The sequence below is a fragment of the Panthera uncia genome, chromosome F2 (genome assembly GCF_023721935.1).
Source record: "Panthera uncia isolate 11264 chromosome F2, Puncia_PCG_1.0, whole genome shotgun sequence".
Taxonomy (NCBI): Eukaryota; Metazoa; Chordata; class Mammalia; order Carnivora; family Felidae; genus Panthera; species Panthera uncia.
This window is the reverse complement of record NC_064812.1, coordinates 15378169-15391195: the sequence shown is the minus strand read 5'-3', so window position 1 is coordinate 15391195 and position 13027 is coordinate 15378169. Positions and strand designations below refer to the sequence as shown.

Below are 13027 nucleotides of genomic sequence, written 5' to 3'. Positions count from 1 at the left end.
GAAACGTATCCCCAATTTATAGCAACAGCTATGGACCACGTAGGGTTGCCAGGAAACAGCCTTCCACGTTGCTTGAACGTTTCATGTAGGCCTCCAGTTGTATAGAACAGCAACACTAATTCTAATACCTCCTTTTCACTATATCAGCTCTGGCAAAAGGTCTCTAAAGACGGGGCAGAAAAAATTTAAAAAAAGAGAAACAACCGTGGGCTTAATTAAAATGTGTCAATAAAGAGAATGAAGAGGAGCTCTAAAACGTCAGTGCCCCTCCGCCAGCTGTCTGGCCCTAGTGCCCAACTCCGCTAGGGCGCTAGGGAGGAGTGTGTTTCTTCCCTCTCAACTGTTAACTGCCAACTGCTAACTGCTAACTGCCCAAGGTTGCCTTGCTGATGATGTCACGCCTGGCCATGTGACTCGCTTTGGCCAATGAAATGGGAGCGCAGGGGACCTGCCCCACGTACCAACAGAAGCTTTGAAGAGCTATTGTGTATTTCCACTCTCTCTCTTCCCTATATCACGAGATTGGAGTATTCTAGATGGAGGCTGCTCCCACTAGCTTGGTCCCATAACGAAAAGGACATGGAGCAGAATTTCAGCCACTCTGTGAAGATCAAGTCAGGCGAGGGAGAAGTAAACTTTGTTGTAAGCCACTAAAATTTGGGGGATCATTTGTTACTGCAGCAAATGATTTCCCCTAAACTGGCAGAGTCAAGCAATGATGCCATTGTATTGGAAATATCTGTCAAGTGTCAGGAGGCTCCTTGAGCAGGTATTATTGTTTAAGAATTGAGTAAATACCTTGTTTAATGTTTATTTATTTTTGAGAGGGAGACAGAGCATGAGCAGGGGAGGGGCAGAAAGAGAGGGAGGCACAGAATCCGAAGCAGGCTCCAGGCTTCGAGCTGTCAGCACAGAGCCCGACATAGGGCTCAAAATCACAGACGGTGAGATCACGACCTGAGTCAAAGTCAGATGCTTAACGCACTGAGCCACCCAGGCGCCCCAAGCATTGAGTACTTAGTATCTTTCGATCCCAGAACCTATAGCCAAGGGCCCAGCATACAATAGGTCACAAGTGAATCTTTTATGACTGACCCGCTGCGTCAAAGGAGGCTGGATGACCGGTACGATATGGGAATGATACTATGAGTTCAAAATGGAGCACAGATGCCTCAGGATATAGATAGAACCCTGCCCTAGTAAAGATCACGTGGATACCACTCTGCTCTGATTTCACCAATCCCACTGCTATCCAAGTAATCATATAAGGAGTTGCTGATTACCTCATCTTAATATCCCACCTTCTATCATCCAAACCTGCACTCCCTAAAACATCACCTCTGCACCTTGCTATCCCCGTCTCCATGAGTCAGCAAGGTCTGTTGACTTGCCAGTAAAACCCAGCAGGAAACATGACATACGTACTATCTGCCCTGTCTCAGCCCCTTACATACAGGCTGTCCCTCCCACCCGCCATGACCTTATGTACTAGAAAAGGCAACAGTGCTGGGCCCGAGTTCACCAAGAAGACACTGTGATGCTTCTTTCTTCATTCACCCCCTGCTGTTTTCTGCATGGTTCCATGGCAGCAGAAAAGCATAGTATTTTGGGTACAGTCTCGACAGAGCCAGAAAGCCCTTGATCAAATCTCGATTGCACTATTTGCATGGCACAAAGGCGATGTAGAACTCTGGAACTAGAAGGGCCCTTTCGGGTTATCCCAAGTGTAGCGGAGAGAAGCTGGCCTCCACATTCCCACAACAAGCAGTCATTGGATGTAGGCGAGAGCAGGAAGGTCCATTTCTTGAACCCCCTTTTCGCTCCCTAAGCCCCCAGTTACATCCACAGCCTTTCTGCAGTGCAGCCTGTTTGCTGTGACTCAACTCAGGAAACTGGCGGGACCATGGCTTGGGAGCAGGAATATGCAAATCGGAAGGACCTATTTGAAAACTTTTCTCCTTGGGGCACCTGGGTGGCTTAGTTGGCGAAGCGTCCAACTTCGGCTCAGGTCATCGTCTCACAGTTCATGAGTTCGAGCCCCGCCTCGGGCTCTGTGCTGACAGCTCAGAGCCTGGAGCTGCTTCAAATCCTGTGTCCCCCCTCCTCTCTCTGCCCCTCCCCTGCTCATTCTCTCTCTGTCTCTCTCTCTCAAAATAAATAAATACACTTCTAAAAAAACAAAACGAAAACAAAAATACTTTTCTCCTTGCTCCTCCTCTACTTCTGACAATAGACTGAGGCATTTCACCAGATTGTGCCCCGAAAAACCTGATCTGAAGCTGTCGGAGGACAGGTCACTTGTCACCTGCTATATCATAAAGTCCTCGCAGTCATCAGGAACTTTTCCTTCCTGCCACCTGCTTCCTCCTAAACCACAACCCAAATGACTCTGCTGCTTCCAGGGGCAATAGAGGTAGCCTACATCCCATTCTTTTCTTAAAAAAATTTTTTTAACGTTTATTTTTTATTTTATTTTATTTTTAAAATTTTTTTTTAACGTTTATTTATTTTTGAGACAGAGAGAGACAGAGCATGAATGGGGGAGGGTCAGAGAGAGGGAGACACAGAATCTGAAACAGGCTCCAGGCTCTGAGCTGTCAGCACAGAGCCCGACGCGGGGCTCGAACTCACGGACTGTGAGATCATGACCTGAGCCGAAGTCAGACGCTCAACCGACTGAGCCACCCAGGCGCTCCCCCGTTCTTTTCTTTTCCTGTCCTTAATGACTGACTTCCAGCACCCCTTTCTCCTCTGGATCTTTGTTCCACGCGGGACCCGTCATCTACGGACTCGACCACTCCTTTTCTCTGAGGAGCGCTGTTGACAGACTATACAAAACACTGCGCCCAAACAGTGCAATGCCAGGCGCTCTCCACGTTTTGACAGCATGACCTCAAGTTTGCATTAAGGTCCTTAGACTCTGCCACTTTTCTAAGGTGGTCCCACCAACTTGCCCACGCGAGAGGAAGCTCTTCCGGCAAGGGCCCTCAGAGGCTGCCTCCTCCTGGCGCCAGCCTCTTCTCTCACCCTGTCCTGACTCTCCCAGGCCACATCCACCACAGATGTTCTTTGACTAGCAACGGGGTAGGGAGCTCATGTCATACCAGGGAACTTGCCCCTGCACAGAAGCTGTGAGGAGTCAGGCCATAGACTGGGGAGTGGCAAGGGGGCGTGGGATGGTGACATGTGAGAGGATGTAAAAGGTATGGCCAGGGGCCTAACACAAGTCTGTTCTTATAAATCTTGTTCAACTTAAAGTTCCAGAGACTTCGTTGGAAATTTTGGCTCATGACGGTGTTTCTCTGAGGAAACAGAAACAAATGCAAAGGGCAGTTCCATGAAGGGGGATTCCGTGACACATTTCTACCGAATCTTTTCAAGGGTCTTAGTTCTTAGAAACGTGGAGAAGTCCCAACATGCATGCTGGGTGCCTGGCGCCATGGGGACAGGAAGAAGACAACCGAGTACATTTCCTGTGCTCCAGACCCTGTTCTCAGCACCTTTCACGTATTCACAACGCTCCTCCTCACAACCTAGGAGACAGGCTCTGTTAGGCTCGGCCCCACTTTGCTGATGAGGAAACTGAGGTGCACGGGCATCACAGAGCTTGCCCCAGCGGCAGTTTTGTCGGGTGGCTGCAAAGGGGGCGAAGCTGGGTTTCACGTGATACCAACACTTCGGCTACACGGAACGAAACTTGGAGTCCCCTAGGCGCTCGGTTCTCTAGGTCTCTAACTGGAACTCTTAAAAACCCTAGATAAGTATCATCACCTCCTATTCTACAGATGAGAAAACCGCGACTCACAACAATTCAGTGACTTCGCAGTGTCACAGAGCTAGCAAGCCAGGATTTGAATGCTGAGCTGGAAGTCTACCTTTTAAGGCGGCTCAGCAAGAGCAAGATATTCCTTTCCTAAGGCTTTCCAGCTTTTCATGGCAGGAAGTGGTAATGAGCCTGTGTGGTGAGCATGAGGACTGCCCTGGGTCCCCACAGATGGCCGCCTTCTGGCTCCAGAGCCTTGGCCAGCAACACTCCCATCTTTGTGCTCATGACCTAGTTTGGCTCACCCAGTTTAGCTCTATGGCCTATTTCTTCCCGAAGAATTATTTCATAACATTTGCCAAGTAACTATGACAGGCTGAGCACATGGCATTCGTGAACTTGGAGATGAAACCAACCCAACGTTCCTTCATATGTGTGGACCGATATTTGCCATCCGGGTAGAAAGACCAGGAAGGGTTTTTTGGGGTTTTTTTGTTTGTTTGTTTTTTCTTTTTACCAGAAGGGAAATTAAGAAGAGTCTCAAACCTGCCCTTTCAGGTTGGTTTCCTTTTTACAACAGCTGCCCTAAATCACAGGCAGTTGGGGCCTGGATTGCTCGACCAGGGCATACAGAAATTTCTACAGCCTATTAGGATAAAGTCTTTCTTGATCCTGCTTTTAGCAATGGATCTTAACTACCTCACGCTGGTTCCCTATTGCCAATAAAATCCACTGTCCACGTAGGGTCCGGGGGCTGAAATAAAGGAGCGTGAGTTAAATGTTGGTAAGAGACTTAGAAGTGTTAATTAGGCAACGTAATTCTATACTTTTGAAAGGGCTGAGCCATAAAATGCTGTGATTAAGGGGCTGTCTATACAAGTAAATGGATATAATTACGTGTAAAAGCTCTCTTTCTCCCCCTTTGTGCTCCTCAAGCCCAAACCTGCTAGTTCTAATGTTTCCTTCCTTCCTTTTTTTTTTTTTTTCTTTCTTCATCAACATTCCCTGGGGACTTGGCTGGTTTTTCTTCCCCTTAGCCACAGGCCTCCTACTCTGTCTACTGTTTGGGGGTTACTTATCATCAACTCCACCTGATGGCCCCATTCTCCAGAAACAAATTCATGAGGCTTAAGAGTTTCACAGAACATGGGGTTACAAAAAGAACAAATATAGGGAAATTAAAAAGTCTACACATTTCAGGGTGCCTGGGTGGCTCAATGGGTTAAGCATCCAACTCTTGGTTTTGGCTCAGGTCATGATCTCTCACTTCGTGGGTTTGAGCCCTCTGTCAGCACAGAGCCTCCTTGGGATTCTCTCTCTCCCCCTCTCTCTGCTCCTCCCCTGCTCGCTATCTCTGTCTCTCCAAATAAATAAAGTTAATTTTTTTTTTTTAAAGCCTACAAATTTCTTACAGACATGGCCTTTTGTTTTTAGCTCCTAGCTTCCTCTCTGGGTACTTCCCACTGGGTACTATAGGACTCAACCCTGATGAGGGTGCTAACCCACTGTTAACTCTCCTGACCTGACTCCCACCCTGGACCATCTTTTCAACATACAAAACAGAACGTCTTCCCATACTAATGAGAGTACCTCCAGGCTCTTTACCTGGGCCTCCCTGGCCTCCGTGTTCTGTGCTCTGCTTCCCGAGCCTCACCTCTACCACTTTCCCATTCATCCTGTGCTCCAGCCCAGTCTAGTCCTCTTGCTGTGCTTTGAACAGCTCCAAGTCTTTCCACCTCAGGGGCTTTGCACTGACTAGCCCTTTTCCCTAGAACACCCTAACTACAAGCTGGCTCCTTCTCATCTTGTGGGTCTCAGCTGAAATGTCACCTCTTCAGAGAGGCCTTCCTGGATTAATTTATCTAAAGGAGGCCTCCCTCATTCCAGCCATTCCATTCTTTATCATATTTCCCTCTTCTATTTTCTTCAAAGCACTTAACCGCTACCAGAAATTATCTTGCTTATTCATGTGTTTGTCTCTTGAGTGTCCACATCCACCACTAAGCTGGAAACTCCATATGAAGGCAAAGACCATGTCTGTCACACTCACTGTTGTCTCCCCAGAAGCAAATCGTGCACATGGGGGCCCTAAAGGAGTATATTGTCTTATTTCACCCGCCACCATCTGGTTAACCGGAGTCACCCTTCATTTCATGTCCGAGAAGCCATTGTTGACTATGACCTTTACATCACACGCTGGGTTACCTGGACTGCGGTCATTCATTTACTAAGCATCCATGTTAGAAGGCCATGTGCCAGAGGCTATGTTAGGCAATAATTTCACCAAGTCAAAGGAGCGGTAGGTCCTGCCTTCAAAAAGTTTCTAATCTAACGGAAAGGCAGACAAGTAAGTTAGTGAGGGCGATCCCTGCAGGATGATCTGGTAGGAGAATACCGAGTGCCAAAAGATAGACAAGAGGGGCATCTCAATCAGACTAGAGGGTTCTGGCCAGGCTTCTAAGAAACGATTCTTGAGCTAAGTTTCTTCATGTAAGAGCTAGAAAGAGAACAGCAGTATATTTTGGGGTGAGCGAGTCCCATGGGCTAGAAAACCATGGTGAAGACACCATGTGTTGCTGGGCTGACCTAAGCAGGCAGTGGGCTCTGGGGAAGGTGTGCTAGGCAGGGAGTCTGGGGAACTTGTTTCTGCCTAGTCTGTTTCTAACGAGCCGTGTGACTGTGAGTGGGTCCCCTCCCCTCTGAGTTTCAGATTCTCTCTCTGGCTGGCATTTAGCGAAAACTGAACTTGTCTGAACATTCTAGACCTTCTATTCATTCCGTAAGTATTCAGTCTCTATAGTCACTGTCCCCTAACACCAATTTACTGGGGGCTCACTTTATGCCCAGCAGAGCACTAAGTGTTCTAAAAAATAAAATTAATGGCAAATGCAGTCTTTGCTCTGGAATGCAGTCACAATTTGGAGAGGGAGAAAATAAACCATAATAAAATTAGGAAAACGAAGCAGTTTAACGCATCTTACATCTTTTGCTAATTGTTCCCGTGTACTGGTCTTATTGTGCCATTTACATGCCCTGTGTTCTAATTCTATTTGATCCAGTCTCCCACTTTCTAGCTATAAAACAGTGGCCTAGTTCTTTTACTTTTCTAAGCTTCTATTTCAAGATCTGTAAAGTGAGGAAAGTACCAAACTTACAGGGTTGTTGTGAGGAACGAATGGGTTAGAATATGCGAGGCATTTAGCATAGGGCCTCACACACAGTCTGACCTCGATAATAATTGCATCTTCCATGCTGCTGGACATTGGAATGCGCAACGATAGAGATGAAATGTTAAGAACAAGGTTGAAGAGTGATCCATGAAGACTGAGACTATGCACCTCCTGGAAGACCCTTGAGTGAGTTTTTTAAGGAAGTGAGTTGACTGAATTGTTGGTGGAGAATCAGCAGGAACACAGGTAGAAGGCTCTTGTAATGGTCAAGGAGAAGGTGAGGTCAGGACTGGAATGGAATGGAAGGAGACACTGTGGAGAATCAATAGGCTCTTGATGATGCTCCTAGTTAAGGGCTTTGGTATTTTCTCTGAAGGATCAGGCCACCAGCATTTTTTTGTCCCTCCCAAATACCTGTTGCACAGGCTACATTCCAAGTGCGTGAAGCAGAGGTCTGGGGCTGCCTGCTTCCATCTAGCTCCACTCATAAGATAGAGGATTATGTACATCCTACATGCTAACTTGCCTGTGATCTTCAAGGGTGTCAAGTTCGTGGACGTCAAAGGTAGAACTGTTCCAAGCTAAAGGAGACTAGAGGGCCTCGATAACTAAATGCAGCGTGTGGTTCTGAACCGGATTCTTCTGTGGGAATCACTGACAAAGCTTGAGTGAGTTCTGAGGATTAGATAGTCTTAACTATCAATGTCAATTTCCTGACTTTAATGCTTATATTCGGGGTATGCAGAATAATTCCTGAAAGCCATGCTGATGAAGATAAGCAATTGTGGTAGCTTGTCTCCAACGTGACCAACCACCAAGTATTTCTTCTCCCCTGTGTACACAGCCAGAAGTACGGTCTGTTCCTGTGCTCCCTGGAATGTGGCCGAACTTATGACTGCTCTAAGCAACAGAATGCTACTGAAGTCATGCTATGTGACTTCTGAGGCTAGGTCCTAAGAGGCCTTATAGCTTCTGCCAGTGTCTCTTAGAAGCCAACCTCTACCTAAGAAGTCTAAGTGCCTGGAAACCACCGTGCCTGAGGAAGCCCAAGCCAATTCTAGTGAGAATTGCCCCACTGAGCATATCAGGCCCAGAACTCTGAAAATACAATAATAAATTGTGTTAACCACTATGTTTGGGGTTGTTACACATTTATATACAATGAGACAGTAGCTATATTTGAATGGTAATGGATTTATTTGTATAAACTTCTTGGTGGTTTTCTCTTTCTTTTTTTGCATGAAGCATATGTTAAGCTCATAAAGAAATCACTTCTTGGGTCACCTGGGTGGCTCAGTCAGGTAAGCATCTGACTCTTGATCTCAGCTCAGGTCTTGATCTCAGGGTCGTGAGTGAGTTCATGCCTCATGTTGGGCTCTGCACTGGGCATGAAGCCTATTTAAAAGAAAAAAAATAAATAAATCACTTCTTTTTCCCCAGTGCTTTGAGTTAAGTGTAGCATTGTCTAAATTGTATCTTCCAAGATATGGTTATTTCCACTAGACAGAATAAATTATTCACCATGATGTCTATAGCATCCAACACAATGGCTCGTTGCAATGGGGGCTTTGTAAGTATTTATTGAATAATTGATGAATGAAAAAGCATTGAATAAATTCTCCAAGGATGGAAGGCTATTTACTTATTCATTCATTTATTACTTAAAGAGATTTATGTTAGTTTCACATCATACTTTTTTCCAACTAGTTCTATACTCTCTTTAAAGATACCCAAAAGGGGTGCCTGTGTAGCTCAGTCAGTTAAGACTCTGACTCTTTCTTGATTTCCTCTCAGGTCATGATCTTATGGTTCATGAGATCAAGCCCCGTGTCAGGCTCTGTGCTGACAGTGCAGAGCCTACTTCGGATTCTCTCTCTCTCTCTCTCTCTCTCTCTGCCCTTTCACCCCTTTCCTCAAAATGATTAAATAAACATTAAAAAGAAATAATAAAAATACAAAAAAGTGAGGCCATGTGTTGAAGCTATGATGTATTATTTTTTCCCCCCTATACATTTATCTCTCCACGTGATTTTCCCTCTGCTTCTCTCTGTGACTTCCTATTCTAACTACGTGGGCATTTTGCCACCATCCTCCTCCCTTAGTACATGTCTAGGCATAAGTAGCATGAAAACTAGAATCATAAATTAATCTTTTGGGGGAATAAAACTTAAATGACATACTGGGACGCCGGGTGGCTTGGTCGGTTGAGCGTCCGACTTCGGCTCAGGTCATGATCTCGCAGTCGGTGAGTTCGAGCCCTGCGTCAGGCTCTGTGCTGACAGCTCAGAGCCTGGAGTCTGTTTCAGATTCTGTGTCTCCCTCTCTCTCTGCCCCCCCCCCCCCGTTCATGCTCTGTCTCTCTCTGTCTCAAAAATAAATAAATGTTAAAAAAAAAACCTTAAATGACATACTAATAGCCCAAATTCATCAATATATACAAAGAATAACACTCGTGATCAGGTAGGATTAATTTCAAGAACACAAAAGATAATAAAACATTAAAAAATTTGTTAATTTTTTTAATGTTTGTTTATTTTTGAGAGAGAAAGAGACAGAATACAAGCAGGGGAGGGGCAGAGACAGAAGGAGACACAGAAACCGAAACAGGCTCTGAGCTGTGAGATCATGACTTGAGCCAGTCAAATGCTTAACCAACTGAGCCACCCAGTTGTTAATATTAATAAAGTATCACAGATCAAAGGAGAAAAAATATAATCATCCCAGTTTTTAAAAAAATTCTTAGCAAACTGGATCTTGAGGAATACTTACTTCTTTAATACAATAAAAATTTTTACCGAGTGAACACTTATTGAGATTCAGCATAGGCAAGTCACTGGTTTAAGTTTTAGGGGTTAAAACATTAAATAAGGCAAGTCCCTGCTCTCAAGAACCTAGATTATGTCCTATTAATCACAAAACATTACCAGTTTCCTTTTCTGCAGCAGATTTTCTATCTCACAAGTGGGAATTAATCCAAAGGAAATATTTGAAATTAAGGTATTTCCACAATGCTCACTGCAGTGCTATTTTTAGTAGCAAAACTTTGGTCCTTAATGTCCAACAATAGGGGGACAGTTTTGGAAATTTCTTCACATTAACTCAATGGAATATTATGCATTCATTAATAAATTTCATTTAGTACCCATAATTCAGTTACCAACAACCTGATACATAGACTAAATCAATTGGAAGATGCATAGTACTATTGGATTACTGTATATGAAGTAAAGTTAGTTGTAAAAAGTGGAACAAGGTTTCTCAACCTTATTGTTTGCATCAGATAATTCTTTGTTGGGGGATGTTTATTTAGCAGCACCCTGGCTCCTCCCAGTGGGCCTCTAGTGAACCCCTATGCTTAGTTTTGACCAAAAATGTCTCCACACACTGCCAAATACCCACTGGGGGGAAAACTTGCCTTTGGTCAAGTGCAACACATATTCAACATATAACACAACTATGTAAAAACCTGTATGTAAACAAATAAAAATGGGAAAAACGATGAAGAAACAATACTTGCTATGATTATCGGTGGAATTCTGGTCGTAATTTCTTTTCTGAGATTTTCGAATTGTTTTAGCAGTAAACACAGCCCATGTTTAAGATGTGCTTTCTAGGGGCGCCTGGGTGGTTTGGTAGGTTCAGCATCCGACTCTTGATTTCGGCTCAGGTCATGATCTCACCTTTCGTGGGATCTAGCCCTGCGTCAGGCTCTGTGCTGATGGTACAGAGGCTGCTTGGGATTCTCTCTCTCCCTCTCTCTACCCTTACCCCCCTCAAAATAAATAAACAAACAAACAAACAAACAAACAAAAAAAGACGTGCTTTCTAAACAGCCAGATGTAGGAAGAGTTTTCAATTCAAGCATATCAGCAATGCTCTCTGGCTGTGTCAGTTCCCCTGGTGGGCTGATGAGTCATCTTAATTTCCTTTCCATCTCTCCTGAGTTCTAGCACTCCACCAGATGCCTTGGCTAGCTGCACATTTCTTTATATGTCCACTAAGATGATGGACTTCTGCTTACAGCAGTTCCCAGATGACCCTTCATCATTTCTGGTGCACCTTTGATACCAGCGTGATGATTAATGTTGTGTCACCTTGACTGGGCCACCTGGTGCCTCGATATTTGATCAAACACTGTTCTGGGTGTTTCTGGAGGAGCTTAACATTTAAATCCAGTAGATTGACTAAGCAGATTGCCTTCCATACGGTGGGGGTGCTTCATCCAATCATTTGAAGGCCTGAATGGAACAAAAAGGCTGACTTCCCCTGCTACAAGACAGAAGTTTCCTGCCTAACAGCCTTGAACTAGAACACTGGTGTTTCTCCTGTCTTGGACTCAAACTGCAGCATTTGCTGTTAGGTTTCAGGCTTTTGGACTCGGACTGGAACTAAACCGTTGTCTCTTCTGGGTGTCCAGCTGGCCTAATCCCTCTGCAGATCAGGGGACTTGTCAGCCTTTATAACTGCATGAACAAATTCCTTAGAATGAATCTTTTTACCTCCCTCTCCTCCCCCTTCCATCTCTTACTGGTTCTGTTCCTCTGGAGAACCCTGACTAATATACCAGCAAAGATTCACTTCCAGTCCCAAGGACGGGGCCTTTCCAGAGAAGTCCCCAACAAGATGTCACCAACTTCGTAAGTTCGTCAGAATCAAACACAAGCACCCACTACTTTGCTTTCCACATCTAATTCTCACAAGGCTTTGATGTTGGCCTGGCACCATGCTGCTACCCTTACTCAGATCGGACCTTTCTCAAGGTGCAAACCCACAGTAAACTTTCCCGTTGATTCTTCGTTTATTCTAAAGACATGATTTTGGCAAAGTGTCTACATGTACCCTAGAAACAACTTTAATTGGCTTTTGTATTGATTTCACTTCTCCACCCTTACTGCAGGAAGCTGATAGAAATCAGCAATGCCCTGCTCTGGCTGAAAGAGGACAATTCTTTCCTTGTTCATTGAGGGTTTTTTTTTTTTTGAAATGCAGCAACAATGAATTGTGACAGATGCCTTTGGCTCCTGTGGTGCCTTTGCAAACACAGCTATGCAGAGTGGGCTCAAAAAGGTGGCTCCTGTCATGGGACATTGCTTTACTGCCCTGGTGATGGAGAGTGAGTTAGACAGGACACAGCACACACTGACACAGCCAATAACCCGGCCACATTGTAGCCTTAGTATGCTAATGAGCTTTTAGGGACAGGCAAACTTGCTTCAGGTTTCCAAAATACCCACATGCTACCAAATATCCAAGTGATGTGGACCAGGGGAGAGTCTAGACCTACAGACTGAAAGTGAGGCATCATAGGTTTGAAGATGTTGTTCTTAGCAGAACTCAAAAGTTTTCTGACCAGGTCATGCTGTTGAAACAGATAGGCTGGTTGACAACAGGAAAGAAATTCAGCCAAATGGGCTTAGTTTTCTTCCATCCTATCCATGTAATGTATTTTGTAAAGTGTTTGTGAGAATCAAATGAAATAAAAATGACAGCAATAGAAACCCCTTACACAGCACTTCTTACATGACGGGTACTGATTTAAGAACTTTACCTGTATGAATTTATGGGTAAAAATATTAAAGTTGATAAAGGCATTCTGCAAAGGTAATGTGCTATCATTAGAAATATAATTACTATTCATTGTAATCACACATTTTTGCATGAGTAGCTATATCCAGAAGCAAGTTCCTGCCATAATAGATATCATAGGGACCACTGAGATATTAGATAATAACAGTGACCAGGAAACAAATCATCTAGACATCCAGATGGGGCAGTCTCTACCCTTCTAGGAAGCCTCCAGGCCTTATCCACGTGACAGAATCTGCCTTTCCCAGCAGAAACACACAGACACTGATAATAACACTCGAGCCGCTTGCTGCCTAGCTGTCAGGTCATGATTTACTCAAGTTGTCCTTCCTGACTATTCTCATCAGCCTCCTACTCGCCATCCTACTGAAGCCACTTCATCTTTCCTTCCTTCCTTCCTTCCTTCCTTCCTTCTTTCTTTCCTTCCTTCCTTCCTTCCTTCTTTCTTTTTTTTTTTTTTTTTAAGATCTTATTCTTAAGTAGTCTCTACACCCAATATGGGGCTCGA

At 44.6% G+C, this 13027-nt stretch overlaps 1 long non-coding RNA gene across 1 annotated transcript; it reads left to right on the top strand.

Annotated features, from left to right (window-relative positions):
• Nucleotides 1-434: 434 nt before the first annotated feature.
• Nucleotides 435-8065, top strand: LOC125924417 (uncharacterized). The gene is made up of 3 exons (XR_007458410.1): nt 435-769; nt 2234-2413; nt 3259-8065. It is a non-coding gene; the product is annotated as an uncharacterized LOC125924417 (long non-coding RNA).
• The last annotated feature ends 4962 nt before the right edge of the window (nt 8066-13027 follow it).